This window comes from Heptranchias perlo, chromosome 4, assembly GCF_035084215.1.
Source record: "Heptranchias perlo isolate sHepPer1 chromosome 4, sHepPer1.hap1, whole genome shotgun sequence".
Taxonomy (NCBI): Eukaryota; Metazoa; Chordata; class Chondrichthyes; order Hexanchiformes; family Hexanchidae; genus Heptranchias; species Heptranchias perlo.
This window is the reverse complement of record NC_090328.1, coordinates 129,111,872-129,118,939: the sequence shown is the minus strand read 5'-3', so window position 1 is coordinate 129,118,939 and position 7,068 is coordinate 129,111,872.

Sequence of the window (7,068 nt, the reverse complement as noted above, 5' to 3'; positions counted from 1 at the left end):
TCCGTGCACGAGTTGCAAGTGAACATACTGTCCGAGCAAATCGTGTATGGGGTGGGGAAGATCTCAGGGTGGGTAACCACGTACACCACCGCGGACAGTTCAGCCTGCTGGGCGCTCATGGTGCTGGGGAGCTTGATCGCCAAGGCAATATTAGCCGATGGGTCATAGACTCCACATCCCGTGAGACGTTCACCAGCGGATACCATGCTGGAACCGTCTACATAGATCTCGCGGCCTGTGGGATGTATCCCGGCCCGTAGACCAATGTTCGCCTCCCACACCCCTTCTATGGAACACTGATGGGCTGTTCCAGGATATACCATGTTAGCCGCGAGCTTTGGCTCGCAAAGGCCCCTCACCCTCAGATCCATCTGGGAAAGGAGGAGGGTCCAGCGCGCAATGTGGGCACTGCTGACTGTCCCATCTTTGATCCTCCCGTCCAGAAGCATCTGGGTGGGCGTGTGATGTGTGAGGAGGGTGATAGGAGAGGTGCCTGTGAAGATCGAGGATCTTTTCACAGCCCAGTACGTGGCCAAAAGGTGCCGCTCGCAAATTGAGTAGCTCTTTTCCACGTCAGTGAGTACTCTGGAGGAGTAGACCACGGGTCTTAGCCTGCCGTGCCGCTCCTGGAGCAGCACAGCACTGAGGTTATCCCCGCTGGCCGCTACCTCCAGAAAGAACTCTCTCCCTCCATCTATCGCTCCCAGGGCTGGTGCAGTCTGCAGGTCCCTCTTGAGCTGGACAAATGCTGCCTGGCACCCCTCATCCCAAGACCACTCCACTCCCTTGTGTAGGAGTTGGAGCAGAGGGGCTGCCGTGGCTGCATAATCCTCAATAAAATCTCTGCAGTAGCCTGTTAGCCCTAAGAATGACCTCACACCCCTCACAGTACTGGGGACCGGTAGCTCTTGGACCGCTTCCCTCCTAGCCTTGTCTATGGCTCGTTCCCCTGCGCGGACGGTCAGGCCCAGGAATTTCACCTCCTGCTGGCCGATCTGCGCTTTCCTAGGGTTCACTTTAAAACCTTTCCTCTGCAACAGCTCCAGCAATTCGGCCAGTAGCGGGCCATGCTCCCCGACTGAGTCGGTAAACAAGAGCAGGTCGTCTACATACTGCACCAATTGCCTGGGCTGGCTAAATTCCTTTAAACTACTCGCCATGCACTGGTGAAAGATGCTAGGGCTGTTATGAAAACCTTGCGGCAAGCAGTTCCAAGTATACTGTTGCCCCTTAAAAGTAAAAGCGAACTTATACTGGTCTTCCCTCCTCAAGGGGATCGACCAAAACCCATTCGAAATATCCAGCACCGTGAACGTAGTCGCGGATGCTGGAATGCTTCCGATGAGGTCGGCAACTGCTGCCACTGTGGGGCCACACGCGGGGATATTGCTGTTGAGCACCCGATAGTCCACCGTGGCTCTCCATGAATTGTCCGGTTTCTTGACCGGCCAAAGCGGAGAATTAACATGAGTGGCTATGGGCCTCAGCACTCCCTGCTGCACCAACGAGGATATGGCCATCTCCATATCGGGCTCTGCTTCTCTAGGAAAGTTATACTGCTTCTGGGGCCGGGCCATGGGGTCTCCGTCTACCCTGACCTCAAACCCGGTGACCCTCCCGCAGTCGTGTTTGTGCGTGGCGAACGCAGCCATGCGAGCCTGCACGACTGCTTTAAATTCCTCCGGGACACCCTCTACCATGAGCCCCAGGTCATAACCTCCTTTCGGCTTCACAGTACACAGGGTTCCCTTCCCTTCTTTTCCTGGGATAACTCCCACGCCATTCTCCTCACCCGTGTCGGCTCCCCAAAGGCAATGATTGCGGAGATCCACGAGGATCCCGTGGCCCACGATGAAGTCGGCCCCTAGGATCCCCTTTCCTCCCTCCGCTTCCCACCTCGCCAGGACACACGTCCACTTGGTTTGGAGTGGGCCCAGGCGGACTGAGAGCGGCTTGGAGAATGTTCCCGCCTGTTCCTTGCCAGTGAACCCCGATAGAACGTATGGAACTCCGCTAGACAGAGGTGAGGTGGTGGGATTAGCTGCGTGGATCACGGTGCATGATGCCCCCGTATCCAGCAGATAAGTCCCTTCAACCTTCTCTACCTCCATCTGCACGAGCGGTCTTTTCCATCCATCATACCTGAGAGCACACAGGTAGACAGGCTGTGCGGGCTTTAGTCATAGCGGGGCATTGTTAGGGGGGGCTGAGGGAGCGACCACACCGGTAGTGGCTGCTATTCTTCACTGGCTGGCCATAAAAGATCGCATGGCCTCAAAAAATGACTCCATGGCAGCGGGGGCAATTCCTGTCTCTGCCTCCCCCGTCGCTGCCTTTTGGGCTGAGGCGGTGGGATTCTTTCCCTTAGTATCCTTCCAGGGGTTTTTACAATCTTTGCGCAAGTGGCCGTCCTTCCCGCACCCATAGCAGTTTAACTTAGCCTGGGCGGGACGATTCCCTTCCTGGTGCCATTCCCTTTTATGCTGGGCCCCTGATTTAACCTCGTGGACTTTCCCCTTGGGTTGGGGCGTCTCGATACCCCTGATATTTTTAAATGCTATCGTGAGCTGGCGGATCACCGTTTCCTCGGTGGTCTGGGGGCTACGGGGGTCAAACCAGGCCGCAGCTCGAGTTCGAATTTGGGGCAGGCAGTTTGTCATGAGACAGCGGAGCCAGTGGGCTAATTGATCTCTGTTCAGGAATGCCCGCCCTGGCATTCCCGGGCATGCGCTCCGGTCGACTGGCCACAGCCTGTCTGCGAAAGCCTGTGGGGACTTCCCAGGGAGCTGTACCGTTTTTCCCACCCGGGCGAACGGACTCCCATCATTTAATCCCATGGCCTCCAATATCTCATCCCTTAACTCCTCGTAATCTTTCTGCCCCCTTTTGCACTCATCTGATAAGGTTTGGAGGAGGTCACCCCCCAGAGAAAACAGCAGCATTTTTGCTTGTTCTGCTTCATCGCAGTCAATCACGCACGCTGCCTGCTCTATCTCACGGAAGTGTAGAGAGGGGTCTCCCCTCACTGTAAGCTTAGGGATATGGCTAACCATGGCCCTGAGCTGTGGGGTGCCATGCGGCACTACAGACTGGTTCTGGATGGCCCCTAGGTCCTCGCCATCGGCGGGCGGGCCGTACCTCCGTTGTCGGAGGGGGTACACTGGTCCCGGTCCTGGTCTATCTACCAGGGCTTGCTGGGTCTCCCCTAATGCTTCATCCTCCACCCCCCCTTGCTGCCAGACCTCCTGAAAACTCGGGGCTATGGGTGATGGCCGTGAAGCCTCTGGTTCCCTAACCAGTGTCGTTCTGGGAGCTGCCTGTGGGACTTCCCTGTTTGGGTTGCCGGTAAAATCCGACTGGCCCGCCTTCGGGCTAAGGAGGCATACCATGCCCTTCGCCCTCGCTAAGGCCATGCCCAAACGTTCTATTTCTTGCCTGCAGGGGCGATGATCGGCGTCCTCAAACCCCTGGGCGCAGGCCAGCTTATATGCTGCCTTTACCTCGCCTACTTTCTCCTCCTGCTCTTTTAATTCTTGCGTGAGGCTGTGGATCTTATCCATTAACCTAACCTCACTGCCTCTCGCCTCTCTGACCTGATATTCCAGGTGTTCCATTCTACCCCTAGTGCTACTTTTTAGCTCAGCGATCTGGTATTCCAGGCGCTCTACCTTTGCCTGGTGGTCCCTTGCCATCTGCGCCCTTTCTTGGCTTATTGCCTGGAGCGCTGCTACCCCTTGCTCTTCGGCTGCTGTCTTTTCCTGCAGCTCTAGGGTCAACTGTTTAATCTTGGCTGCTCGCGCTGCTACAGCACGGTCTAGTACAAAGACCTGCTTTTTAAAACACAAGAGCCAGACCGCCTTCTCAATACCTTTCTTATACTGTTTACTTGCTGTCCACTGGATGGCTGCATCTATGGGACGCTCGGCCTTTAACATATCGCCCACCCACTTTTTCGCGATATTTACCTTGCCGCACACATAGGCAGACAACCTTATCTCCATTGCGGATTCCTCCTCCGCACCACTGTCTGTCTTGTTACACACTTTCGCCTCAGCTCCTGGCTGGCTCGCCATTTCTGTAAGGGGTTTCTTTTTTTACTGTTTCTCGGGCTTATAATAGGTCAGCCAGTTATGTTTTCCTGAGCTGCCCTGCCCGCAGTACGGTTGCGAATCGCTTACCCCTTCCTGATTCTGAGCTGAGGACTTATCGAGTGGTAACAAAGACAGACAAACAGACCAGTGGATTGGTACAAGGAAAACCAATGTTTATTAATAAGAAAACTAAAACTACAAGGTAAACAGTATAATACAGAAGATAAAGAAATCGCTATGGATGTAATACAGTCTTACACTTATCGGGTTGAAAGAAACGGACACATCGAGGGAAAATTCTAAAATCACAAGTTTAGCAATATCCCCTTTAACCCCCAACCTTACACTGATGCTAGGTTGTCTTGTGGCGGCCAGAAAATTAATGCTCACCGGTGAAACAGATGAAAAGGCCTGGCCTCTGATGCCCTGCTGCTGCCGTCGACATGTGGTTGTGAGGTTTACTGGATGGCTTCCTTCTTAGTTGCTAGCAGACAGACAGGACAGGGCCAAGAGGCGAAGAGAGCAGCTCAAGAGAGAGAGATACTGGGCAGCCCCAGTTATACCCTCTTGGTAACAGGTTTTTTCATACCTTATCAGCTTGCTTCATTGTTTGATTTAAGCACGAAACTTAAGACAAAGGACCCCATCTCTGGCCCATTTACATTAATGGCCATTTCCTGTATCGATTTGTTCGCTAACTGCTTTACCATTGTTCCGAATGTACCTTGATGGTTCACCTTTTGTCCTGCGATCACTTCCTGCTCGAATTTTGATGTGTTGGCCGGCCATGTTGATAGCTTGCCTCAGGGCTAGGATGCAACTGCATTGTTTAAAGAAACCTGTCTGAAACACGAAGCCTGCCAAGTTGTTGAGAATGCAATTTCAAATCTGCCGGTCCTCGGCCATGTGTCTGACTGCAGCCATTTTGAGAGACCTTGGATTTTTTAAAACAGTCACACCAGGGTTTCTTTAATAACTCCAATAAATCTTCGGGGTGGGGGGAACATGTGAAATTTTGCGAATCCCTTCAAGACTTATCTGTATAGTTTGGAGGTGTTGACACAGAGAACATCACGATGGGGTGGCTCCATGGCTGCTATTGATTGGACTTCGGACGAGGAAGTGAATGAGCATCATCGGCAGTGAAGCTGTGCTGTCGAGGGAGCTGCAGGTGGCCAGCAGAGGAGGGAGCAACAGAGGGGTCGAGGTCGCAGGAGGCTCTACCCACCTAACAGGGTCTATAGACAGAGGCTCAGCTTCCTTGACCTATCGGAGGAGCAGTGTTTCGGAAGGCTGAGATTGTCACGTCAGGTGGTCACAGACATCTACAGCCTCCTAGAAGACCTGCTGCCTGCTGGACCTGGTGACAAAGGATGCCCCCTTCAAACCTGGCTGATGACACCTTGGAGGAACTCCATCGATGAACACCAGGAGCACTACATCGCGAGCCATATGAAAACCAGATGCGTCATTCAGCAAGCCAGGGAGCTCAAGATGCGCTTCAAATGCCTGGACAGGTCTGGAGCTGCCCTTCAGTACTCACCAGCGAGGGTCTCCAGGATAATAATGGTGTGCTGTGTTCTGCACAACATAGCACAGCAGCGAGGACTAGAAATGCAGGAGGAACAAGCCGCTCAGCACTCCTCGTCTGATGAGCATTCCAATGCCGAGGAGGAGGAAGAGGAAGATGGGGTACCCAACACCAGACCAGACAATCACATTGATGCTTGCGATGCCAGGGATGCCCTAATAGCTCAAAGGTTCAGTTAAGTCACTCACACTGGATCAAAGTAACTATCACATCCTCTCACCCCCACCCCTCTTACATGTGTCCTGTGCCGGTGCATCCTCAGCAGGAATGAGCTTCTCTGAGGAATCCTTGTCAACAAAGGGCAGAGGCTGGTGTTCTTTGCGTGATGGTCCTGATAGACAGAAGAGACGGATATGATTTAAATCATGGTAATGCACAAATTTTTAAATGCACATGATTAAGGTGATCACATTTCATCAAGTGCTGAAGTTAAGTCAAAATGACTTAGTCTTGTAGAAGATGTGGGTCTGAGAGATTAATTCTGTCGCCCTGCAGCAATGAACTACCAGTCTCGCCATCTCCAATGCTCAGGGAGGCTGATATTCCAATAATCTCCAAAGCCTCCTGTTCCGCAATGGTGATCTCAACGATCAGTGGAGGTTCGCCTCTGGTCCTCTCCCTCGCCTTTGTATTTTGTGCTCTCTCCTCCTGCAAGGTTGGCACGACAGACCTATGAGTGGCTGTAAGGCGTATGTGCATCCGATGGATGCAGTACATTCGGTGAGGGCGACAATCAGGCAGATGCATCACGAGTGACACTGGCATGCATTTGAGGACGGTGTTGAAAGTGCCATTTTATGATGTGTGCTGAGAATCGAGGGAGCTCACTAAGGTGCTATCACATTATATAATGATTGGGGTGAGTGGCAGTGGTGAATGGAGGAAGTGGAGGTGAGGAATTGCATTGAAATAGAACAATGGGTGCTGCTGAAACTTAAGTGGGTGTGAGGAATGACGTGAATGCAGTATGCTTGACAAGACAGGGTGACAGGGGGTGCACTACAGGATGTAGATGAATCTGCAACTTTGCTCACCTTTCCTGGTCTGGTTAAATCATTAAAGTGCTTCCGGCACTGGATCCAAGTCCTCATAATTAGGCCTCTCCTGCTCACCTCTTGGGCCACCTCCAGCCAAGCCTTCTTTGGGTGGCTGCAGGTTTCTTTTTCCCATTGCTGGGAAACACGACCTCTTTGCTCGTCCTTACTGCACCCAACAGCACGTCCAGCAATGCCTCATTGAATCTGGGTGCAGCCTGTGCCCTCCTTGATTCCATTTTCTCCTTCCACTTAACTAAAGACTAAACACAATAAACAAAACTCCAAACTTCCTCCACCATTGCATCTGTGAACTGGGCCTTTAATTAGTCGAGGTGGAATCGCATCATGC